This window comes from Panthera pardus, unplaced genomic scaffold (genome assembly GCF_024362965.1).
Source record: "Panthera pardus isolate Hobbes unplaced genomic scaffold, ASM2436296v1 HiC_scaffold_24, whole genome shotgun sequence".
NCBI classification, from domain to species: domain Eukaryota; kingdom Metazoa; phylum Chordata; class Mammalia; order Carnivora; family Felidae; genus Panthera; species Panthera pardus.
In genome coordinates, this window is record NW_026526810.1 from 35,043,932 (window position 1) to 35,071,028 (window position 27,097).

Below are 27,097 nucleotides of genomic sequence, written 5' to 3' on the forward strand. Positions count from 1 at the left end.
GAAAGTTACCTAATTTAGAGAATCCTAGGCAACATTTGAAAACATAAGAGCACTTACATAATAAATTGCGCTAGGTGACAGATGATGTGCCTAAAAGAGCTTTTTGAAATATGATCTGTGACACAAAGTTGACATTATTGCCCAATAGAGAGTTTTTAGGGGATCTATGCTAATGGATATTTAAGAGCAACAATTAACATACCACTTCTTAATTAAGTGCTTCTGATGGATGGCTTGGGGGGTGGGGCACTGTCTGGCAGCAGTTGGACCCTTAAATTCCTTACAGTGCCACGTGTTAATCTGAATGAACTTCAACTTATTTCGATTACCCTGGTTTTCCCAGGTAGCCCATTTCAATGTTCCATTTGTGTGGGTCTAGGGTTATCTCACATAATGAATCAGTCCACACTAAAACCGCCTCGTAGCTCAAATCTGCAAGCAGTGGAACGTCTGCTATGTGCCACGGTATTGGCCAGCTTTCAAAGAACAGCAACCTGTATTTCCTACCCACGAGAAGTTTACAACCCACTGCAGAGGACAGGCCAACTCGCTTTTGGTCCCCAGCAGAGCATTGCCAAGTCCTGGGCTTTGCAGTCAGATAGCCCTGCTGTTTTCTGCCTGGGGAGTCATATGTTACTTCATATATTTAAGCCTCATTTTCATTTGTAAAATGAGAATGACGACCACAGCCACCTCTTCAGGTCCTTGTGAGGGAAGGGGAGGCGACACACATAAACTCCCAGGTGTAAGTGTTCACTGTGTACCTGGTATGGCTGCTGTTGCTAACGTTGTGAAGACGTAACTAAGAGCACGGTAAACGTTTTACATGGTAAATGCTTACACAGTAAAGTGTTTGCAGAACTTCCTTATCCCTGTCTATAACCTTGGTAGTTTCTAGATTGACATGAGCATGACCACCACCCATGGGAAAAGGGCAACACAGCCCTTCCCAGGGAAGATTCTGAGGGTCCCTCCTGTTACCTGTGAGACCAGCCTCTCAACCCCACGTGGAAACCAGAAACTGGGCTGAGCCCTCCCAGTATACGCCTCTCACCGTGTTTATAGAGATTCACCTTATACACGGAAAACCCCAGACAAGGCTCCTGAAGGACCAAGTCTGTCCTCATACAAGTCTTGCCTCATACAAGACCATACGGTCTTGCCTCATACAAGACCTATGGCTACAGTTTCTGAGCCTCTTAGTCTCCATTCCTCGTCTGTAAAATAGGACGCATGCTGTTTCTAGCCCCAGCCTTGGACAATGTTGGGACACGTGCACTCATTTTAAAAGTGAAACCACCACGACTGAGGAGACACACGCTCTTTGTTCTGTTTTTAATTAGAAGCCCCTCAGGGACTCACTGACTGGCTCACCAAGTAGGAATTACACGTGTGGCACTAAGCTAGGCACTGGTAAATGGAGACACGTGTAAGGGCAGGGCTCCGCTGTAGAACGAGTCGCCCCATGATGCACGAGGGGAGACCGACAAACAAATGAATGCAATAAAATGGGATGCACAAGGGGGTGTCCACCCAAAGTGTTCCACCAGGGGGACAGTGGTCAGGACACTGGTGGGGCACCCTGAAGGAACCACAGAAGGCTTCCCACAGGAGGCCAGGTGGAACGGACTCTGCATGGACAAGAAGCGTGGCTAACGCACGAGAGGAACCATGCTAACCAGGCATCACGTCCGAGAAGGGGCACGAGGGTATCGTCAGGGTGGCACACAGGGGCAGGGACCACCACCTGCGTCAAGTGCAGGTCACCGTCTGCTGTGACCATAACGAACCCCAAAGGCAAAAAGGAGAACGACAACCTAGAACCAGAGTCAGGCCACCATCCCAGCTGGGCCTTGCAGGAGAATTACTCTGCTGCCAGCATGAAGTTAACCATTAACCAGGTCAGGCCACAAGACACACAGGTAAGAGCAAACCCAAACGGTTTAGAGGAAAACAGTTTAAGACGCTAAGCAGACAAGCCTGTAATGGCCACATAGTTACCTGACACAGAGCCTATACTGGCTCTAGATAAAAATGAAATTAAAACACATAATCAGTTTCAGAGAAGACAACTTCTAACCATCCAGGTGTACCTACCAGGCGCCACATATCAAGAGTTTGAGGAGGAGTAAGACACCGTCCTTAGCCTCTAGGAGGCTGTAAATTAAAAAGGAGAAGCAGTAAAGCCTTCGTCTAAAGGTGGTGAGAGGTATAAAAGGAAACCCAGGCTGCTCTGGGGCACCTAACAGCCTGGGGTTCAGGACAGGAGGCACACGTCAGGGGAGCTTTGTCAAGGCAAAGAGTGTTTCGTTCTGAAGATTGAGAAGCAACAGAAAAGGGGGAAGGGCCACCAGGGAGAACAAGGAGCACAGAGTTCCTGAAGGAACTGGAACCTCACACTTGAGGGAAGTCTCAAGAGGTTCACAAAGGCTGAGCCCAGGGAGTCAGGACGATTCCTGAAGATGGGTCAAGAGTGATGGTCTGAAGGCTGAGGACAGCAGCAGACCTCTAGACACAGTGACACAAAATGGTACCTGCTTTTGCAAGAAAAGACTTTTTATCCCAACATTTTCCTCTACCCCGTATCAAGTGCCTGGCTCATTAGTGCCTGGAAATGTTGGCAATTGTTCCTGGAATGTCAGAGCCCAGTATGTACTTCTTGTTCAGCAATGCGGGAGAAGAGTGGAGAATTTAGCCACAGGACTCCCTAAAGGACTTTAACATAAGGCGAACTCACCTGTAAAATGGTCCCGTGGCAGAGACCCTAATGAGGGCATCCTAATTATTCCACAGGAGGCTCTGGGCACCTCTGGTGAAAGCATTAACTATTAAGGAGAGCATTGAGGAAATGTGGACACACCCGCTGAGGAGGGGCCTCCGTGGGGTGTGTTAAATTCCTTTGAAAACAGGGCCCCTGCTATAATTTGTGTAATCAGACCAGAGATTGGACTGCTGAACTGCTTCCCATTTATTACAATATCGCACTCCTGCCCAGGAAACCCCACCCAAGCTTTTGTTTGGAATTCTTTTCCTTGATTAGGTGTAAGCCCTATTATTCCCGCCACTCAAAAATAACACATGGGGCTGATGCAGCGTGGGGCGCAGTAAGAAATGGTTCTGAGAATCAGGCTGGTGAGCTCTTCTCTGCTCTCATTTTTGAATGAAGATTTCTTTTTCACTTCTGGCTCTGTAGAAGAGGGGAAAGCAGGGACATTTTGTACAAAATGGAAAAGCAAATACTATTTACTCTCTGGAAAGAACCCCCGCGGCGGGGAGCAGGAGGGGGAGGAGGGCAGGACACTCCCTGGGTTGTACACACAGCAGCTCCGGGTCCTCCAGGCCCTGAGGTCTGGGCTGCAGCTCCGCCCACTCAGCAGGAAAGGGTGAAGGAGGCCTCCAAGTCTTGGAATCTTTGAAAAGGCTGCTCCTGGGGAAGTTTCTCCTCACTCTCACTGGGGCTCCCTCCCCTCCAGGCAGGAATGGCCAGGCTGTGATGCTCTCTGGCTTTTGTGATGCAATCTACCTGGGATCCAACCCCAAAGAAGGCCGAGGAGTAGGGCAGGGGTCATTGTCCCAACAGCTGGGAAACAGAATCCAGAGTGGTTCATTCATACAAAGAGAGACAGGTTGGTTACTAGGAAAACTTCATTTCCAAGCAGTGACATTAGAAATGGGAAAAAGGATCCACCACTTATTTATAGCAAGTGCCTGAGCAATGGAGAAGTCTGTGCAGCCTTAAGGGGCAGCCTTGGGTACCATGGGACCTGCCTCTCCTCTCCCTCCACCAAAGTTGTCAGGGCAGGGCTAGAGCCCTGACCCTGATAGAACCAACTCCCTTGTCAGGCCAGGGACCTCATGCTCTTGTGGCCTCAATTCAAAGGAGCTAATTTTGGCCACTAAGATCCTCCCCAGTAACTCTGAGCCACTCTATTTGGGGGAATTCTAGCTGAGAGGTCGGAAAATTAGGAGGTCAGAAAAACCAGGGCTGGGTAGCCATAGGGGGATACAGCCAAGTTACCAACAATCATGACCTTGCCAATTCATTTGGGTACCAAGGGGCTAAAGGATACCCCAAGAGGGGTGCCTGGGTGGCTCAATCGGTGGAGTATCCAACTTCAGCTCAGGTCATGATCTCGCGGTTCGTGGGTTTGTGTCTGTCATCGGACTCTCTGGTGTCAGCACAGAGCCTGCTTCAGATCCTCTGTCCTCCTCTCTCACTGCCCCTCCCCTGCTTGTGCTCTCTCAAAAGTAAACCTTTTTTTAAAAAAATCTCTATGAAAAAAATAAGGGATACCCCAGGAGCAGAACCAGGAACGCGAGAGAGAGCACCAGGAGGGTCTCCGTCCAATTCCCGTGAGTCCAAGGGCTCTTCAATTTTCCATCCTGGGAGATCTTCAAGACACGCAGGAACCCTCCCTGTTTACCAAACTGGTGAGTGGGTTTCTATCACAACCCAACATCCTTGTCTAATATAAGCACTCAACCTATGTCTGGGGCTGTGACAATAGTACTATCTCAGAGCTGGTAAAGCAGATTATCTTCCTTACCAGGTAATAGGAAAATATGGCAGCCTGGCTGCTCATGATATAATATCCACAGGCTGGCCAAAGAATCAACAGCAAGCCTCCCTTTGGACCAGATTGGCCAGAGAGAGCCCCTTAGAGGAGAAGAGACTGCTATTTGCCCATGAGGTGTAGGAAGGGTCTAGGTCAACAGTGAGGACAACATTAATAATTCCTCTGTGAAGCCAGGCTTCATTACCACAACTCCTCTGGGCTTGGTCCACATCCGCTGGCCTCAGTTACTTACACTGAGCCCACGCACAACTGGGAGAGGCTCTGTTGGCAAGAGAGCCTGCCTCGATTCTGGGTGATCCTAGGCAAATCAGAGGAGGCTACTTAGAGCTCTCTTAACTCGCCTGAACTCTGTAAGGCAAGAGCCAAGTCAGGCTGCGGGAAAAGTCCTGCCTCTGAGCTTCCCCTGGCTCATGAGGAGGGGGACAGCCATCCACATCAGTCTGCATGGAATCAGCAAGTACATCCTGAACCTGTGTGATAGGTGTTCAGGGGTGGGGGTGGGGCCAGAGTGGAGGAGATGGAAAACAAAAATACAACACAAGCAAGTCCCTAAGAAGCTTACCGTTATCAGAGGAATTAGGACAGGCACACAACCAGCCCCATTACATGCCTCAACACCCTAACCACTAGAAAGTCTATGTAAAAAGAAATCATTTCTAAATTGTGTATGCAAGGAAATTTTCCTTGAGAAATGCAGTTGGAACATAAAATGCAGATTGTTACATAGGCAAGATCAGTTTTAGGACACAAACATGATTTTAACTACTAAAATGAATTACAATGATGGCTTTGAATTTTTTTTTTTAAAAGCAGTAAAGTGTTGTCTTCTAATGTTATTTTCCTCAGCAGCCTGATAAGCAATGTCCATTCATGAAAGCAGAGGTGCTCTGGTTGAAATCGGGGGGTGGGGGGGGCGGGGAATGGGAGTCCCAGGGTCTCACAGGAGCTTGGGAAGAATACACAGAGCTCCAGCGATCACAGTTGGAAAACCCTTCCTTTAAATGTATTCAGGACTTATGGCTTTCAGGCACACATGGTGATTAAAAATTCACCTAATGAAGGTGTGTTTACAGGTAGAATCTACTAACAAGAAAGGGCTTGAGCTTACATTAGGAGCCTGTGGCTTTAACTCCACCAGCCCACCTCTGGCAACACAGATATGGACCGCCCCTGCCCCGCCCCTCCAACCACAAGAAAGTGCCAGAACATCTCAAGTCTTGAATGCTATTCTCCTCTTTTACATCTGGTTCTTTACATCTCTCAATTCCCTGCCCCCTGCAGTCCCAAAAGCCCCTTTGCATCTGACTGCTAGGTAAGGGTTTTCTGAATGTCAACCCTACCAGTGTATTATCAGCACACATCTCTAGAACTCGACTCCATGTGCTTAAGGAAAACATGACTTCCAGGGCCCAAGACTCCACCCTAGCCTGGGTTACTGCCACTGGCTAGACTGCAGTATTCCACCCACAGTCTCCTTCAGAAAAATCGGGCAAACAGGTTCATTTAAATCAGTCTAGCCCGAAGGGTGCTCCTAAGATTCTTGGAGAGGTTCTGTGGTCTAGGAAGTCCTCTGATGTCTCAACATGCTCCTATACATCAGTGACTTCTTTAAGGAAAAACCGAATAGAACCACCTTAATGAAACATGAACTCTTTTCTGTGTGTGTGACATATCCCACATCACTGCCAAGTCCTTTGGGAGGCAACCAGTGACATAAACATCCCCCCACCCCGTGATGATACTTAATTTGATCCTTTCTTATACATAGCAAATAGTTTCTTACATGGAAAAGAAAATCAGAAATATATGGAAATGAGCAAATAAATGGTGAATTTTAAGTCCCATTAAAATTCGGCTGGTGACAAGGATGCGTGTGATTACTGTTTAACATTTTACTTCATCCTCTAACCAGAGAAATAAAACATTAGGAAAAGGCAGCCAATTGTCCTCCTCTCCCCCGCAACAAATGAAATGTCTATTTGCCTAAAATGTAAGTGGATTAGAGATGATTAGAAAGAGGAGCTTCTTAAAAAATGTCTGAAAAAAAAAAAAATTCCAGGGGTGCCTGGCAGGCTCAGTCATAAGAGCATGTGACTCTTGATCTTGGGGTTGTGAGTTCAAGACCCACATTAGGTATAGAGATCACGTAAAAATAAAATCTTAAAAAAAATTCCACTTTTGTCAAGAAGAAATAATAAGTAGAGAGTAGAGAAAAAAAAGTAAGTACCTACAAATAAAACTATCCATAAATATGCTAAATCAGTCTTGTTTTAAGTTTTACTGAAGAACACATAAGACAACACAAATAACAGAAACACCATTTCTCAGATGAGAAGACCCAATATTGTAAGATGGTAATTCTCCTTCCATCAGCTCATAAGGTCAACACAATGCAACCCGCATTGCAACAGGATGTGCTGTAGAATTTATAAAGCAGATTCTAAAGTTGAGCTGGAATAGAGAAAGCTTCAGCATGACTACAAATGCTTTTTCAAAAAAAGTACAATGAAGAGAAACCTATCCTACCTAACAAGGCTAAATATACTGTAAAAGTACAGTAACTAAAATGGCATGGTGTCAGCAATAGATCATTTGACAGGATAGAGAGCATAGTAACCAAATATATAGGTATTTAGGATACAATGAATTTGTCATTTACAAAGAAGTACTGAAGAGCACACTATTAGATTGTATTTTAAATCAGCACTGAAAGAGCCAACTATTAGATACACTGTAATAGGAAAAGTCAATACCCACAAAAGTAAATATCCACAAAAACAAAAACTAAGTTATAGATTTACCACTAGGAAACACACAAAATGCCAGGTAGATAAGAGATTTTATATTATATATAATATATAAATATATAATATATATACTATATAAATACGTAATATATATACTATATAAATATATACTATATATACTATATAAATATATAATATATATACTATATATAATATATAAATATATACTATATATAATATATAAATATATACTATATATAATATATAAATATATAATATATATAATATATAAACATATAATATATATAATATATAATATACACATATAATATATATAATATATAATATACACATATATTATAATATATAATATATAATAATAATAAATATAACAATAAAATAAATAATAATTATTAATAATTTATTAATTATATATATTATATATAATATAAAATATATATAATTATATATAATATAATATATAATTATATTAATAATAATAATATAAAAATAAATAATAATAAATAATAATAAATAAAATAAAATAATAAAAATAAAAAATAAAAAAATAAAGATAAAATATATATAATAAAAATATACATATTTTATATATATACATAAAATATATGTATATATATTATATATATATAAAGAATAGAGGGGAAAAAAGAAAAAGCAACCTATTCAACTAGAAAATATGAAGAATAGAGTTTGTATTTACAAAGCCAAGAAGACAAAAGTTCACAGATGTAGCAACACAATAGTTAAACCTCCTCCACTATAAAAACACAAAGACAGGGAACAAAAAGACACTATTACAAAGGATTTTTTGAGTTAGGAAATCAATTAACTTAGTCAATTACTTTTTTACTCTAAAGCTTTCTATTATTTAAATTTGCCTTAACAAGTTATTTCAAATATTGTTAATGACATCTTTTTTATACAACTTTACCCCAATAAAGGTTAACTTAAAGGAATACTTTCACTAAGTTCTTTCATAAATATTCACATTAAAAATAAAGTTTGCTTGCTATTTTTCAGGAATAAAAGTGAAAGGAATGTGGATAATTATCTGAAATATTTTACTTGAAACCTTCTCTTTGGTGCCCTCCCATAGATGTTCTGAAGAGAAACTATGCAGTTCAAAGGGGTGTGCCCCTAGGTTTTTGATGATTATCTGAATGCCTGCAACTGTCAACAAAAAATATTATCCTAAGGGTAAACTAAGAATCTCACAAAGAAGAGACCTCATAATTCCTAATCTATGGGAAAGGTGTTCTCCCTCTCCCTCTTCCTCTCTCTCTCCCTCTGTGTGTGTGTGTGTGTGTGTGTGTGTGTGTGTGTGTGTGTGTGTGTGGTTAAATGGGACAGCATTTTAAATTCCGTCACTTTTTCACAGCTAAGGCTTCTTCAGAGTTTAAAAAAAATCCCCATCTCTGCCAAACCCTGAAGTTGCCTCAACACTTTCAAGAAGACCCATTGTGGTCTTGCTGGAGTGTGGAATTCAGGATCGAGATGCAAAATTATCATGTAAGTGACACTCCCTTACCGGAAAACAGAATCCCTATGGACCTTAATCTTCTAAGCCTGTCTCACTCTTAGGTTAAGAAATTGACATTCAGGCATAATCCACACCTTTTCCATTCTTTCCAGAACAGTCTTTCCTGGCCTTAGTACAGTCCTACTGCTCATTTCACCTTTTTCTGAGTAATTAACGGATAACCCTAAAGCTGTACCTTTTCTCTTGGTCCAGCATCCTGGAAACAGAATACGCCTCGTATTTCAAAGGTCTGCAATTTTCCTGAGTTTTTCCATCAGTCAGAGCTACTAATGTTTTACTAATTCTTTTCTAGGAGCATTTTTACTCTCTCTCTCTCTCTAACCCATCCTAAGTGAAAACTATGGCTTTCCAATATAAGTAGGGTTTGAAAATGCAATCAAAAATCTATTATCAACAGCTGGCACAGAAGATCTCACTTCCTCACCCTACATCAAGGGAATCTCACCTACAGGACTTGTGGTCACTCCAACGGGTCCCTGTGTGCAGGACACACAAATGATGAACAGCCATCCCTCACATGTCCTCTCTTCTCCAGCCATGGTGAGGGCAAGGCTTCCAGATTCACTTTATCACGAATGTGTTCCTCAATTGTCATCATTCCAGGAACATCTGTTGTAGCAATTTATATTAAGCATCTTGACTGATTCTGGATAATGTTTACCCGTTTGCATCCATTTACTAACTACTTTTCTATCAGGAAATTGAATTCTTTGAAATCCTCAGGCAAGCCACGTGAGAAAAAAATAAAATTGCATGACAGAATCTATGTGGTTTCTATCACTTAGGTGACTGGCAAAAATCAAAATTACATTCAAAGGTCTTTATCACAAGCTAATAATCACCTAGCACCAGAATTAAACAATAGCTATTAAACAGAAGCATCATTTATATGGTTTTTCCTGGAAACTCAAGTATATTGTCAATAACGAGGCAGCACTTTTGCCCCTCAATTATATGAAGTCACCAAAGCATAATACAAAGGGCATGCAGTGAGCAAATACCTAGTCCCTCCCATATTAAATTATGGGTATAAAATCACTTATTTTTATGTGCATTTTCTCAAAGGCTTGAAAGGACCCATTCCAAATTCTTAGCATTCTTGAGGAAAAAGTGGGAAAAGGTAATAATGAGACTGTTACATCCTATTTTTAAAGGATCTATAGGAAGTTTGTTTTTGTTTTTTTTTTTTAACAATCTTGTCATTTTAAAAATAAGACAGATGCAAAACGCTGGCAAAGATGCAACGACAAGGACATCCAATGGAAAAGTCAATGGCTTGTGGCACCATAAATCAGTACAACCTTTCTCCACGAGGTGTGCAAGAGCTTTCAAAATATTTATATCCATTGACTCACCAATTATTTATTCTGTAAGTTTTCCATAATGTGGCTATGTCATTTTTTACAAGAACAGCAATCCAGCTTAATACGTTTACCGTATTACATCTTTAAAAGGCAGGCTCTGGAAATGTAGCTAAACAACAGTACAGTTGATTCCCATTAGGTGCAGTAGTTACATTCTTACAAAGTCACCACTAACCCTGAACTGGCCAATACTGGACCATTCCTCCGAGGCAAAATACGGGCCTTTAGATTCCTGGGAGCCTCCGGTCACCACATTTTCATCAACTGATCAAACCATGGCCTGGTTTTATCTGTGTTTCTTTTTAAAGACCTCTAGATTTATCATTAATACTGAACTCACAGCCAAGACCACTGTAACTCCCACCTGAAGGAAGCTCATCTAACACATGTATTTTCTCTATAAAGCATGGAACAGCCGTATTGCACTTAGGAACACTAGACAACACTACACTACACTTGGGGGGCATTTCAAAATCAAAATCACCAATAAAAAAAAAAACACAAAAATCTGAAAAATGTGGCACTCAATCGGCCCTGAAAAGGACACTTGTTTACAGTCAGAGAGCTGAAAAAAGCATCACCTTGTTTGACCTCAGCCGGGAACAGATGCAGGAGGTGACTCCAACTTTTTGCCTCTCTGCACACGTGGGTGTCCAAGACTGACCGTCAAAGTGCCTACAGTCATGACTTTCGGTTTGCCAATCAAGTTTACCAAGTAGGCAAACCCGCAAATATGGGATCTGCCTGTAATTATCGTCAACTATATGGCTTTTTTAAAAGTTACGACAAAATTCTCAAAAAATAGATGGATAGCAGAGTAAAGACATATCCAGAAAAACCTTTTTGTCTGTTAATTCGGTGGTTCTTAACCAGGGGGTGATTTTGCTTCCAGGGGCAATTTAGCAATATCTGCAGACAAATGCTGACTGTCACAATTGGGTCTAGTGGGTAGAGGCCAGGGACGCTGCCAAAATGAATGATCCCAAAGAATGATCTAGTCCAAAATGTCAATACTGCCAGTAGTGAGAAGTCCTGGGAGGACTACTGTCCATATACAGATTTTTACATGTAACTTCCTGCACCTTCTATCAATGTACACTTTCATGCCTAACATAAATAGATGGAACAGCTCATACTTTATTTTTGGGGGCCCTTGATGTTCAAATTTAATGAAATCTTATCAAACCCCAATGGAGATGCAAAGCAGTTCTAAGTTACACTGAGAAGTGGGACTTCTACAGTCATTCCCACGGAGCTTGGAATGGTAACTGGGTTAACTCCAACAATAATGTACAACAGAGAGCCAGTCTGAAATCTATTTTCTGTTTTAAGAACAAGTAAAAAGCCATGTATAGCCAACTGCCCAAGGCTAAGCCAGAAACCGGTGAGCGTTTGAGAGTTACCTTGTTTGAGGAAGACAATTAAAATGTCTTACTAAGTCTGGGGGCCCCTGGGTGGCCCAGTCGGTTAGGTGTCCAACTTCAGCTCTGGTCATGATCTCGCAGTTTTTTCATTCCTGAGTTCGAGCCCCTCGTCGGGCTGTGTGTTGACAGCTCAAAGCCTGGAGCCTGCTTCAGATCCTGTGTCCCTCTGTCTCTGCCCCTCCCCTACTCGCAGTCTTTCTCTCTCTCGAAAATAAATATTAAAAAAAATTTTTTAAGTGTCTAAGTCTTAATGATTCTATGAAAAAGAGACCCACCCAACATATATGGTCTGCAAACACCCTTAACTGGATAAATGCTGCACACCTCCCTCACTGCCTCCCCCACGTGGATTCAATATTACACATTTATTCAGTCTTGAATCAATCCTGTTTTTAAATAATAAATCAAGTAATTTGTAGAGTGGCCTCCAAGGTTACTCAAGAGCATTACAAAATCACTGTGCTAACATAATAAGGGTAAGTAATTCCCAACTGGGAGACAGGCTAGCAGACCAAGAACTGCACTTTAAGCTTGGAACCTGAATTCTCAGCAGCATGAGTTTAGAGCCAAGTGATTCCTTCACCAGTCTTTAATTCTGCAAAGATGTTTTAGGTCAATTGTGCATAAATAAGCCTAAGGTATTATTTCCTGCTCTAAATATCCTCTGCTGCCAAAGGCCTTCAACTTCCTCCAGGATCCTACGGAACACGCAGATCCAAAAATTCTCCTCCACCCTTCTGGCCACTCCGGCTCCTGCTCTCCCCCCCTTTCCAGCCTACGTTTGTGGCCCTGCGCCTGCACAAAGCCCTCTAAACCAGTACTCTTCAGACCACCAGGATCAGAACCACCCAAGGAGCTGGAGATGAAAATGGTATTCCCAGACCACTCTCCTGACCTGCAGATTAGAATCTTGGATGGAAGAATTGGGAGTCTGCATTTCCATTCCACCTCCTGGGTTTTTTGGGTTGTTGTTGTTTTTTGTTGTTTTTTTTTTGTTTTTTGTTTTTGTTTGTTTGTTTCAAGAATTATAGCCCCAGCCAGTTGTTAGGACAAGCACTGGGTTTTGTAAATGATAAATCACACTCAATTCTACTCCTGAAACCAGTATTACACTGTATGTTAACTAACTAGAATTTAACTAACATGGGGGGTAGGGGGGATTCCAGCTCCAGCCACAGAGGAACACCCATGGCTTTCTGACAATACCACCGTTGTAGCTTTTATTTTTCACAATTCCCTCTGTTCTAAGCACCTATTAATTGCCTAACCTTAACCTCTAAACCGGTTTTAAGCATCCTCCTTAAGCTTAATCCTCCAGTTGAGAGACATACTGTTTCTCTAAACTTCCATAGTGTACTGCATAGGACATGCACTACATAAAAGTAGAACTGTGGATTTCCTGGCTTCCCCAACCAGACTGGGAGCTCAAGGGTAGGGACTGTGCGCTATACCCGGGTTCATCCCTAGTGGCCAGCATAGCTCCTGGCACATCACAAGTATACCCATTTATTGAATAAATGGATGGATGGATGGATGGATGGATGGATGGCCTGCCTCTGAATGGCACTAGCAAACTTCAGCAATTCTACCCAATTTGTGATTAGTGTTAATGTGAACAGATAGATTCAACTGGATAACTTCCAACAGAACAATCTTAAGTGAGCGGGGGTATCTCTCTCAGGGAGCCCTACAGAAAGAGAGGTAGTTCTGCAGAGACACTGGAGTTTGGCACTCTGTACAGTCTCAAACAAGCCAGCTCGGTGAGCATGCACACCCCTTGTGAGGAGCAAAAAGAGATGATGGGGCAAGAAGGAAGACTGGTCACCAGATAAGTTCTTCTGGGCATGAGCAGATGATAATTAAACATTCTTCTCATCAAAAGCCAAGACAAATGTTGTCATCAGGCCAAGAGGATCTGCCTATAAAGTCTAGATTCAACTCAAGATCATTTACCCTACAAATCAGAGCTGCCCCAATTTAAAGATGGAATTGACATTTTTTTTCATTGTCAACCTGTCCTCTGACCTTTCTAGTTTTATTGATTTTCCTTTGGGAAATCACTATACCGCAGCCACAGGACTTTGGAGTCATGGGCCCCAAACTGTGCTCCAGAGGTTGACCCTTACTGGCATAAACCCATCAGTACAACCTCATCTCTATTTCAATTGTGGGACATGCAGAAACCCAGGCCTAAGCACATGGCATTCCCCTGCCTGCCATGATGGTTAAGACTGGACCAGCGAGAGCAAAGCTCAGGTCCTTTGATTATTACACATGTAAACAGAAAAGCATGTAGCCTCGGTTGCTGCTGGCAGCCATCTTATCAATATGAAGACATCTAGGGAGAGAAAAGCAGACCTTGGAGAAGCATGCCTGCAACCTGAAAAGAGAGCCTTTTCTCTGTTTCTAAGCCAATATGTTATCTCAACGGGTTAAGCTAAATTGGGTTTTCTACTGGCCCAAGTAGCAGGATACATGTCCACTGCTATCATTCAACCTGATCTTTCACTTTTCTCTTAACACATAAATCCACCATTCCAAGACTCTGTACACAGTCCCAAACATTCTCACCCATCCCCACCTCCACACTCATGTGTGGCCTTACCCTAAAAGTTTCTTCCCTTGTTCTCAGTTATTCTTATCCTGTCTGTTCTTCTTGACTCAGGTTGGAATCCTACGCTCTCAGAGGGCAGACATCCAGGACCCCAGTTTCCTGGTCACTTCTGCACTGCCACCTAGACTACATCACCCTTACTAGTTGTCATCCACGTTCTACCTTATACTTTTAAGTACCCTTTCACAAACACAGTCTTGCACTAAAATGTAAGCTCTCTATACCCTTGCAACCCCTTGTAAGTGGCCCCCTTGCCCAATGTCTTGTGATTAGGAGAAAACCAATAAATCCTCTTTAGGCAAATTCAAAATGTGATTTAAGCCTCCTGATCACTGCAAGTCATAACCTCTTAATTCACATAGCAATGTAGAGGATAGAAAGGAATTTCAGATGGAACATATTTCAACATTACACAGTTGGCCATGGTCCTGTCACATTTCACAACCAGAGTGGCAGTAACAGCTGAATGAAGATCAGAAATTTATCAGGCTGCCTTCCCATCGACAGATCACTGAAGACCTTCCACAGAAGATGCAGACTAACTCTGGGTTCTAAAAAGTATGGTCTCGGGGCGCCTGGGTGGCTTGGTCAGTTAAGCGTCCGACTTCGGCTCAGGTCATGATCTCACGATCCGTGGGCTCGAGCCCCGCATCGGGCTCTGTGCTGACAGCTCAGAGCCTGAAGCCTGTTTCAGATTCTGTGTCTCCCTCTCTCTGTGACCTCCCCCGTTCATGCTCTGTCTCTGTCTCAAAAATAAATAAACGTTAAAAAAAATTTTTTTTTTAAAAATAAATAAAAAGTATAGTCTCATACCTTTCAAACATATGTATAAAATCATGGTAGGGAGAGACCAGAATAGATTGAGAAACATGTAGGCACAGCCCCAGGCATCCAAACAACAACAGGCTGTGATCACCTCTCCAAGATTTTTATGTCCACTTTCACAGTTGTAACCCCAGATCCCTTTAGAGGGCCTGGGGATAGGTCAGTAAGATTTAAATGAGGGGCATGAAATAAACACATTAAGACTTATCACCATTATAAAAATGACTAGGAGATAATGAATAAACTGAGAAACGTTGTCAGGGCCAAATACCATTCTCATTGAGGATGACAACAGGAATATGGGAAAAGGTCAATTAAGTGTGGTTTTGGCATTGGTGTGTGTGTGCAGGTGTGTGCACACCCACACAAGCAACAAAGATGTCGATATAGCCAGAGAAGGGTTATTACCCTGGCCCACTCAAGGTCCAACCCTTCTATGTGTGGAGTGACAGATCTACCTGCACATGGATTTTGATGTCCCACTTGGGAGTTATTTTTAATAGCACCTCAACATGTTTTCAACAGGTTATAGAAATGGAAGGGCTACCTGACGAAATTTAAACCACTATAAATGATCTGTAAAGCCATACCTTAAAGATACACTTATCTATAATGATTGAGAGTTAATTAACAGGTAATGGTCCCCTCAATGACCAATAGTTTCTGTGACAAATGGCCAGAGCCACCATTTCAATACTGTTTCTTCATCCTCTCTCTTCCCTGAGTAACAACTGTCCTCTTCCTAAGCCCTAACTAGATTCTGAGGATTCTAGTTAGTCTGCAGGGACTGGTAAAGGAACTATGACATAAGAGATCAAAAGTCTATGGACTGAAGCATAGTTCCTCTCACAATCTCTGCCTATCACATTACCACAAGGCATTTAGTTCTAGATGCTCAGGTCTGTAAATGCTCTAAAAATTGCACTTTATCATTACTCACGTGGTTATGAGAGATGGTGCCCAAAGCATCCCCTGCTCTTAGGGACTTTGCCTTGACCCTGTGGAATGACCAGTCTGTTTTCACTCCTCCATCCACATTGCCCATGGTACCAAAATGGCTTCACAAGCCATCAATGGCTCAGACTCTCACTGGCTCTGGGTGCTAAGGGGCCCTCTATCCTGTCCTGGCACCTGGACAGAAAGAGCAAACCTTAGAACAAAGTGACGTCAAAAAGATGGTCTCCTGGGATGCCTGGGTAGCTCAGTCAGTCAAGTGTCTGACTTTGGCTCAAGTCATGATCTTGCAGTTCGTGAGTCTGAGCCCCGCATTCAGCTCTCTGCCGTCACCACAGAGACTGCTTCGGATCCTCTCTCCCCATCTCCCTCTGCCCCTCTGCCACTTGTTCTCTGTCTCTATTTCTGTCTCTTTTTCGCAAGATAAACTTAAAAAAAAAAAAGGAAAAAAGAAAGACTATCTCATGACAGAACAGTCCAAACTCCACCTTCCTCTCTGCTTCTCTTTTATAAAACATCTCCCCGGCTCACTCACATCTGTGGGGCAAGAAATGAAAGAACCAAAATTAATATGACAAAAGCAGAGGGTCGAACTAAAATAGGTGCTATTCTATCAAGGGAACACCAAATCAACTGCCCCAAAAATCTATCCACATTTTGAAATCCATTCCATGAATCCAACACAGAGGTAGATCAGCCATGCCTCACCTCAACTGTGTGGTTTTGTCTTGAAGGATAAGTCCCCAGCAAGAATCTATTTCCATGAAGCCAGGTGGTTTGCAGCAACTGCTTCTCTAGGTCACCAACAGGTCAGAAAAGAACTCCCTTCAGAGTCCATGAGGACTGAAGTCAGTCCCTACCTGCCTCCTTACATTGTCCGCCAGTCAACCAGCCACACCTCATATCACAGGACTTGCTCTTCCCCCAGAAGAAGCAACAGCTGTTCCCCCTTCATCAAGTTTCCAGTTTTCCAGAATGTTCCAGCCCCACCCAATGTCCTGCCTGGCTGGCTCTACTATTTGACAGAATCAGCACATACAGAAAGGAAACAAAATCCCAAGACCTGGGATTCACCGGGATAGCCATGTCCTCCCAGGGTGTTCTTTTCAAAGCACGCTGAAAGAACTACAAGATCCATCTAGGACACAAACACCCTTAGCTTACAGTTGACATTCTGATTATGTCTTAAACAAGTAAGAGTGCCTAGTCACAACAGGGCACTGTTAATACGCCCAAGCAGGTTAGGTTGCATGAGGCCTGTTGGATGATTCTCTTTCCCCTGTGCACAAGGCAACGTGGATTTCATGAAGGCCTCTGTCTGGCAACAGGGCACAACTGTTCCTGAGTTGCTTGAGCACAAAAAAAGGATGTGCCAATTTGCCAAAAATATTTGCAGCCTCTGCTATGTCTGGAAGTTTGCCAGCAAAGTCAAGCAAGAACACATCTACACACACACACACGGCATACTATGCAAATATGGGGTTACAAAGAGGTTGCCTCACTAGAGATGTTTCCAGCCCTATTTATCTGCCTTTCCCCCCACTCTTTCCCTCTTTCCTCCTCTACAGAAGAATGCGGACTCCCCCAGTATCTTAATCATTATTTCAACAATGTGGAAGAAAGAGCAAAGAAGTGTATTATACTGTCCCTCACCCCGCAACTTTCCTATACACATCAGCCAATAAAAGAAAAGCCCTAACATCCAGTGAGCTGCTCCCTGAGGCCTCCTCTAAATCTCCACGGAGATTTTGTTTGTTTGTTTTGGTAACTATACTCAAACTTCCTTTATAAAGGCGCTTCTCCCAAAAAAATTGATGATCAGAGGGTAGAAGGTTAACTTAGGAATGGATGCTCAAAGAAATGACATATGTCCCAAAGCAGATCAGAGCCTGGAAGAGTTGCAAGGCTATGGAACAGAGGTTTGTCCTTTTCAGGAAAACATGACCCTTTGTGTCTATGCTGTGCAGGGTTTCCTTCTGGGTGTTTGTGGGGAGAAGCTGTTCTAGGAATACATGGTAAACCGGAGGTCTTCCTTCCTGGTTCTCATTGCTTAGAGTATTTGTCAAGATTCATGAAAAGATGCTAGACACAGAGATGTCCCAGAAAGCACCAGCACTGTGAGTTCAGAAAAGAGGTGCTGTGAGCTCCAGGACAGAATGGGGACTAGTGAAGAGCCACCAAGCTGGGCTGGGACCACCCAATACACACCTGGTACAGGGCAGAGCTTTCCACTTTCTAGAACATTTTCATATTTTTAGAAGGCCTAGAAAAGCAAGGAACATATTTTTTTGAAACTTCATTGTAACACAGTGTTAACTCTCATCACCATGCTGTACATTAAATGCTCCAAACTCATTCCTCTTATAACTGAATGTTTGTACCCTTTGACCAACATCTCCCCATTTCTTCCATGTTCCAACACCTGGCAACCACCATTCTATTCTGTTTCTAGGAGTTGAGCTTTAATAGATTCTGAACATAAGTGAGATTGGATTGTATTTGTCTGGACTTATCTCACTTAGCATAATGCCCTCAAGGTCCATCCATGTTGGTACAAAGAGCAGGATTTCCTTCTTGTGGGTAAATGATATTCCATTGTATCCATATATACCACACCTTCTTTATCCAGTCTTCAATGAACATTTTTAAGGAATTTACATCCTGGAGTATTTAACATTAAGAAGAACAGGTTCAGGTAGGGAGTAACAAATTCTAACAACTACCAAGATCACTACAGGTAACTTTCCTCATTATTTTCTTTTTTTAGAGAGAAAGAGCATAAAGGAGCCAGATAGGACTCCTCATTAAATCTGGGAATGTTAGGGCTGGAAGGACATCAGCTTCCCATAGGGTAGACACTCAAAAAGCCCACAACGCCCTTCACACCATCCCCAGGCTTTGCACGTGGACATTCCCAAGACCCCATCCTGAGTTCTCTTCTCATTCCTTGCAATCCTCCCTCTCAAGGCTCCCCACAGGAGTACTGAACACAGCATAAAATCATGCATGTGTGTAGTTAATCGTTGAGTGAAAACTATTTGCCAAGGGCCAGGCATGTATCAGACGTTCCATCTTACACCATTTAATTAATGCCTGTCCCTCCCACTCGTCAATAAGCCCCTTAACAGCAGAGACCATGTCTACATTAGATACAATGATAACTACAGTCCCCAACATAGAGCCTGGCATAACTGGTATTCAGTAAATATAGGATGAATTAATAGAGCCCAACCACCTTATTGCAGAGTTGAGCATATGGAGTTCTTCAACAATTAGATGATGTGGACAAAGTCATGCTCCTAGACAGCAACGTGCAAAAGACCAAGACACAAGGCTTCCTCAAGAACACTGAGCGTGAAGGTTATCAAATAGTGCTTTGGAGACACCACTTTAAAGGAGGTATCAGATGGATTAAAAGGCTCTGAAATTGGATAGAGAGCACTGCATGCAAACCCCAGGCCAGTCCCTGGAGTGGACACCTGTGAGTGGCCTCCATAGTACTCGTTTCCTCTTAACACTCTCTGCTTGCATTTGCGCTTCTGCAGAGACTGACTACATTTCTCAGCTTTGGGGTGCAAATCCTAGGGTCTAGCCCAGTGGTGGCATCCATTCCCCTGGGCACAAGGAATGGTAGAAGGCAGACACACAACCTCAACCTCCAGCTTTAGTCTATGTCAAGACTTCCACTTTCCCTGTTTCAAAGTTGGTGGGCTCTTCCAGGGGTGATGTAAGCACTCATTCCTAAGACCTAGACCTCCTGAGGGTATTTGTGCTTCAGTGAGTTGTAGACAGCTTGTGTGTGGCAGAGGCCAACATACAGAGGAAAGTAGAGCCAAGAGAATCCTAGAGGCATGGACTAGATCCCCAATACAAGCATGCATCTCCGGAACAAATCATACCTGAAGTCCATCCCATGGCTGGATTTCTCAGTCAAAAGAACCACTCAATTCCCTTTATGGTTTAAACCAGTTCAGGGTCAGTTTTCTTTTGTTGGCAAAAGAATCCTAGAATAATATTTGGTGTATGACAATGGTTAAGTAAAAGGGAGATACCACTTACTTCAAAAGGACATCCTACCGATAAACAAGTGAGAAAAGCCTTCCACCACCACTGCACTTCCCAAGTCATAAGTATTCTATGCATTTTTGTATTTTAAATTTACTTCTTTTTTATAGTCATCTCTACACCCAACATGGGGCCCGAACTCACAATCCCGAGATCAGGAGTCAAAATGCTGTTCTGACTGTGCCAGCCAGCCAGTCTGGTATTCTGTGCTTCTTATGGAAGGATTCATCACCAAGTTCTTCTCAATAATCTTTTCACCTAGTATATTATACAAATGGTTTCTAAATAATCTGCAACTTAGCAAAGCAGCTAGAGCAGCCAGAAGGTTAAAAAGGTTGAAAGTCACTGATAATGGCTCAATACAAAATGGAAACAAGCATCCCTGACGTTGTATTAAGTATATAAATAATCACGTCCACAGGCACAGAGTCATAGAGTTTATACTTATGTGTAAAGAACAGGACACTACAGATCCTTTTGTAGTTCCCAAGCGTGATGACTGGGTATTCACACCGTTGTGTGATATGTGCCTCCCTAAAACCTTGTTACGACATTGGGATGTTACCCATCTGACATTCAGGAAAAAAAAAATCACAGTACACGAAGACACCCACTGTATAAAGGGGGATATTATCTACTGTGGCCTCTTTGGCTCATTGTCTCCCCATCAACACGCCTCTCCACCTCCCCACTCCCCACGCACATTATACACAAGGAGGTATCTGGGCACATGAAGTACCAGTCAAGCATGTTGACCTCTGGGTGGTCACCCTAGGGGTGGTCGTCAGTAGAGATGGTTCCCTGCACAAGATCAGCCAGAGAAGAAGAGAGACAGGCATGGCCTTGCGAGAACTATACAGGGACAAAACCAGAAAAGTCCGACTGTCTGAAATCCACGGGGGAAATTCCAAGGACAGAAATGAGAGAAAGGGCCAAGAAAGTCAAGGAAGTCAAGAGCATGAAGGAAGAGTGGGGAAGGAAAAGAGGAATTTGGCCAGGAGTGGACAGTGATAGCAATGGTCAACACACAGCAAGCACAGCACTGTGCAAGATCTTCACCTGCATCAGTTCTCACTGAATTCTCACACAAACCCACAAAGGTATTATTCTTATTTTGATCAATTATGGAAAATTTTAAACATACACAGAAGTATGGAGAACAGTCATTATGAAACATCACTGTAACCCAGCTGCAGAAGTCCCTCGTGCGGGTGGATTCTTAATGGATCTGGACTCTTTCTACCTTCTCACTGGTGGCCCTGGCCCCGAGGACCAAAAATGCATCAGCAAATGAGGTCAACCAGCTTGGACAAAAATGGGAGTCAACCTCCTAATTCTGACTTCATAAACTTATGGCCTGGTTCCTGAAACCTGCCAATCTTCCCTCACCTGAGGAAGAACAGCATCTGTGTCTGTTCTGTCCTCCACAAGAACCGTAGCAAACATCCACGGGACAGCAGGACAGAGTTTCCACATCTGAAAGTTCAGGGAATGATCTCTGAATCCCTCCCCTTCTCCATACATCCCATTAGGGACATACCAATGAATCTTCGCACTGAACTCATTGGCCACTGTACCCAGGAATGTGTTAATTTTGTCTTTTCAACTAGATCACGCACTGCGCCCCTGTGAATCCGCTGCCTAAACCCCTTCAAGATCAAATCCAAACTACCGCCGCCAGGCAGAAAGGCCGGCCATATCCTGGCTTCCACTTACCTCTCCAGTTTGTCACCATCCTAATACCCTATCAACATGGAACATCTTGGGACTTCCACAGTGAGCTCCCAGCCTGCAACTGTTTTCCCACCTCCTATGCATTGACTGAGAGGCCTTCCCTCCTTACCACCACCCGCCAACATTCCCAACCAGCCTGGTTCTGGCTAACATTCCTTTCTTTCCCTCCCTCTGGAAGCCCTTTGTGATAAGCTGTCCCACTCTAAGAATCAAATGGGTACCATGCCTCTGCAATCCTGTAATACCTTGTACATGTCTCTCTCTCTGCACACGTACCACATTTTATAGGGGATGGGTCTTAGGTTCTCCCACCCCTACTGTTACAGAGTGCTTCTTGAGAAGCATTTACTCATTTTTTTAATTTTTTTGCTGTTAAGTTTAATGGAAACCCAGGACACAATGAGTTCATTTGGACTGAGTTTAAGTATGACTATTCATACATACCTGCACAGTCAACAGCTGGAGGTCTAGTAGTTAAGTACAAATATTTACTTTTGCTCACCTTTTTAGTGTCCTGTGCCTAACAACGGGCCTGACACAAGCTCTTCAGATTATGTTTATTGGAAGAAACAAGCCAAAGGGGAAGATGATGACCAGATGGACAGCAGGAAGCATACTTTCAACTTTTAAAAATCTCTCCAAAGAGCTTCATGGCTAGTGGGTGTTTAGATGTCCGACTGACCCATTGAGGGAATGAACGCCTGAGTTAATGACCCATCATCCACTGGTACTCCTTCCTTCCAGTTCCACAGGGGGCAAGTAATCCTACGGTTCAGGTTTTTGACAGACAGGTTTGGGCTCACCCTGCTCCCACCCTCCATGGTAATGCTGACTTTAATCACACCCTCTGTGAGACCCTTGTCTGAAACCAAGTACCGACTTCTTAACCCTCCCCACTAAAGGTGCACTATCACCCCCAACACGGACACAATGCTTTTCCAGACCTGGGCCTACTCAGTGGTGCGTGTGTTAGAAATGCCACAGTCACCACCCCCGAAGACTAAGCAAAGTGCACTGGTCCAGGTACAAATCCCACCCACCACCCATTCTTGGCACATAAAGAACAGGACAACTCTCTCTACATACCAAACACGATACATGTATAACATGAAAATGCTTCTGAAAGAGCACGTTTATCAGTCCTGCCTTGGAACTGGTCTACTCAAAATGTGACTAAGGTTGGGCGGGGTGGGTGGTGGGAAAGCACCAGGAAGAGCAAATCATCAATTCTTTCCCCCAAAGCAAGCTATGGTTTCTACTTTGAGGTTAGCCTTAAAATTTAGTTTCCACTGGTATGCTCTTTACAAATCACAACTGAACCATCCTTAATTCCCCACCAGAGGTAAGTGACAGGATACTGTACTTTAAGGTCTATTGTCATTTTATGTTTCCCTGAAAAATAAAGATGTTTTATTATGGTAATCAGCAGGTTATAAAGCACCCACCTTCTCTCCAGAGTAAATCAAATCAGATAGATCTTCTCTCATATTTTTTAAGGCATTCCATTTGTTCTCAGAAGCTTGAACAATTTCTCAGAATGACAGTCCTACGTTTATTGATTCACAAATGGCCTCAATCTGTCACATAGGGATATTTTACTTCCCATACAAAGGGGTCAGAAGGTAGAATTTAATCTTTTAATTTACAGGTAAAACTTCACTCTTTTTGTCTCTTTGGAAGTGTACATGGAACCATGTGAATGTAGGAATCCAAGTAAGACCCCAAATGTAAAACCAAGGAGGAAGGATATTATCAAGGCCTCTCTGGCCACAGAAGACAGAATCTGCTTCTGGAAGTACATCTTCCTGAAAAGACTTCCCAGTTCCAAACTTTGCCACCAGTTTATTCATCTGACACAGGTGAGTTCCAATCTCACACTTACGAAGTTTTGGACAAACTGTTACATGTAACGCAAAACACTTGGTAACAAGACTTTGCAGGGAGAGAACCTGGAGGAATGAGAGCTAGTGGAGTAGAAACGCTTCTAGGTGCTCAAAACCACACGGCCATTAAGGACTGTCTCCTTAAACTCTCCGTACAAGAACAGAGGTAATATTCCAAGGGTAACAACCAAGACAGGCTGGTGTTTAAGGCCTGGGAAAAGCAGAGTTGCTGGACAGATAGAAAGTGAAGACATTTAGCAGCTTCCCGAGTACCATACAAAGAAAAGGGTGCCCTCAATCAATGTCTGAAGTGGGCTCTTAAGACCCAAAAAATCCCCTCAGTACAGGAGCCGAGCCATCAGTCAGGCTTGATGTTGATAGAATCACCCCTTTAAAACTACCCTTTGTACCCTTATTATCCATCATCTAGCCTTTTGCATGAGCCCAACCACAGGGTAAGCCATCCAGGACAGTGGGCTAGGAGTAAGGCCCAGCTGAGGGACTGAGCAAATAAATCACTTCTCCCCTTGAGGCTCAGTTGCCTTATCCATGAAATGGTTAAGTTCTAAGCTTCCAGTGAGACAATCTTCTTTGATTAACTTTATACAGTGCATGGCCTGACTTCACCTTCCAGGAACTAAGGCCCTCTGGGTAAACTGGTTCAGCTTGTGGATTAAAAAAGCACCATGGGAAGACTAGCCCCGACCCCTGAAAATCAAGGTGCTGTTAGTCCTAGAGATCAAGGGTCTACTTATTTATACTATTTATTTAGAAAATGCTTTTTAATATTTATTTTGAAAGAGAGATAGAGAGCAAGCAGGGGAGGAGTAAAGAGAGAGGGAGACAGAGAATCCCAAGCAGGGTCCGTGCTGTCAATGCAAAGGGCTTGAACCCACAAACTTTGAGATCATGACCTGAGCCGAAACCAAGAGTTGGACGCTTAACCAAATGAGCCACCCAGGAGCTCATTTTAGAAAGACATGTTTTAAAAGAATATTTTAAAAGAAAACATCTTTTAAAAACAACATCACAGCATCAACAGATTGGTCAGGAAAGCATTCATGAACTTGATAAAGCCCTAGCCAGAGAGCATTCGTGCATCACTTTCCTCTCTCCCACAACAAAAGCACAGCTGAGCCTGGACAGCAGTGAGCTGACCTCCCCCTGACCACTACGCACACATCCACATGATTACAAAACTCCACACACACGGTCCAAAGAGGCACGACAACAGATATACTGTGCCAATCAACAGTATTTCACAAGGAGGCAAAAATAAAAAATGCATTTCTCTTCAACTATCCTCAATCATCACAAGTCATTTTCCTTGAATCCTTTTCAAAAATGCACCCAGATTCGTGTCACAGAAGGAAAAAAAAAAAGAAGAATATCAGAAGCACTTTGGGCTGAGAAAAGGGATACAGACCTTTACCAGAACCCATGATCTAGGATCACAGGCATTTTAAGGGACTATCAAGGGTTCCTGGGTGGCTTAGTCAGATGAGCATCCAACTTTGGCTCAGGTCACGATCTGGCAGTTCACACATGCGAGCCCGGCATCGGGCTCTGTGCTGACAGCTCAGAACCTGGAGCTTGCTTTGGATTCAGTGTCTCCCTCTCTCTCTCATCCCCTCCCCTGCTTGTGCGCTCACACTCTCTCTCTCTCTGTCTCTCAGAAATAAACATAAAAAAAAAAAATTAAGGGACAATCATAGAGAAATGGTTCCAAGCCTGGCTGTCCCTTAGTAACACCTGGGCAGCCTTAAAAAAAAAAAAAAAAAGCCCATGCCAGGGTCCCAACAGGTATACTAGATTCTAGTTTAACTGGTCTGGACTGGGCCCTGACCATTTGTAGTTATAAACGCTTCACAACTCTGCACACCACTAATTAAGAGGCTCTTCAAACTACAAAGCAAGTTAGCGTTAGGCAACTGTTTTGCAGCACTAATTTCAGGATATGGGATTTCCGACAGAAACGTCAATCAACAACAACAAAACAGGAACAGTAATGACAGAAATCAAGTGAAGGTCATGTGTTTCCATGTGTCATTTTAAGGAAGAAAACTCCACAAGCACGTTAATGAAAACCAAATGCTAGGAATGGAGGGTGGTGGTGATTTCACAACTTTATGCGTTTGTCAGAAACCCATACACATACACACAACGGAGTTATTGCATGGAAATTAAAAATAAATTTAAAACATACTCAGAGAAAAAAAGTGATACATTCCTTTAGTCTAGGAATTCTCAATCTTCACTAAATGCTAGAATTACCCAGGGAGTCTTTAAAATCTGGCTGTCCCGGCTGCACCCAAGATCAAGGACATCAGAACCTCTGGTGGGCATCTATAGTCTTTAAAGCTCCGCGGGTGATTCCAATGGGCAACCCTGTCTCCCTTTTTCCAGAACAGTAAGAAAAATCAGGCCCAATGGACGTTAACACGTATCCATAAAAACATGGCTTCCAACAAGAGTCATCACATTTTCTACCTTCCACCCATTCAGGGAAGTTCACTAAAACCTACTTTTTTTTGTCTATCAACTTTTGTTTGGTTTCAGGATATCCTCATGACCCACAAGCCAAACAAAAGAGGTGCCGTGATACCCACCAGCAGCCTACACCATCGCCTGCAGACGTGCTGAAAGGTTTTGAAGCACAGCAGTAGTTCTGAAACATCAACAACTCCTGGATGGGTGGTTCGGAGACACTGACTGCTGACCCCACCCTGGAGTTTTCTGATTCAGTAGGTCTCTGGGGTGAGGCCGCAGAATCTGCATTTCTGTTTGTTTCATATACATATATATATGTGTGTATATATACGTATATATACACGTATATATATATACATATATATATACGTGTATATATATATACATATATATATATACGTGTATATATACATATACACACACACACATAATACATGAGTTCATTCATTTAGTCTGCAAGAGCGCACGCACAAGCCTACACGGGAGGGGGAGGGAGAGGGAGAGAGGGAGAGGGAGAGAGGGAGAGGGAGAGAGGGAGAGAGGGAGAGAGGGAGAGAGGGAGAGAGGGAGAGAGGGAGAGAGGGAGAGAGGGAGAGAGGGAGAGAGGGAGAGAGGGAGAGAGGGAGAGAGGGAGAGAGGGACAGAGGGAGAGAGGGACAGAGGGACAGAGGGACAGAGGGACAGAGGGACAGAGGGACAGAGGGACAGAGGGAGAGGGAATCCCAAGCAGGCTCTGCACTGTCAGTGCGGGGCTTGAACTCATGAATCATAAGATCCTGACCTGAACCAAAGTTGGAAGCTTAAGTGACTAAGCCACCCAAGCGCCCCACTCCCCCCACCAGAATTTGCATTTCTAACA

General features: G+C 43.1%; 1 protein-coding gene, 1 long non-coding RNA gene and 1 other non-coding gene across 3 annotated transcripts in view; 2 read left to right on the forward strand and 1 right to left on the reverse strand.

Annotated features, from left to right (window-relative positions):
• Positions 1 to 27,097, reverse strand: part of TLN2 (talin 2) — a 438,961-nt gene that overhangs the window by 283,196 nt on the left and 128,668 nt on the right. The window lies entirely within an intron of this gene.
• LOC128772948 (uncharacterized) lies at positions 4,254 to 23,695 on the forward strand. Its single transcript, XR_008417068.1, has 3 exons — positions 4,254 to 4,431; positions 8,724 to 8,854; positions 23,546 to 23,695. It is a non-coding gene; the product is annotated as an uncharacterized LOC128772948 (long non-coding RNA).
• Positions 20,603 to 20,706, forward strand: LOC128773362 (small nucleolar RNA U13). The gene has a single exon (XR_008417626.1). It is a non-coding gene; the product is annotated as a small nucleolar RNA U13 (small nucleolar RNA).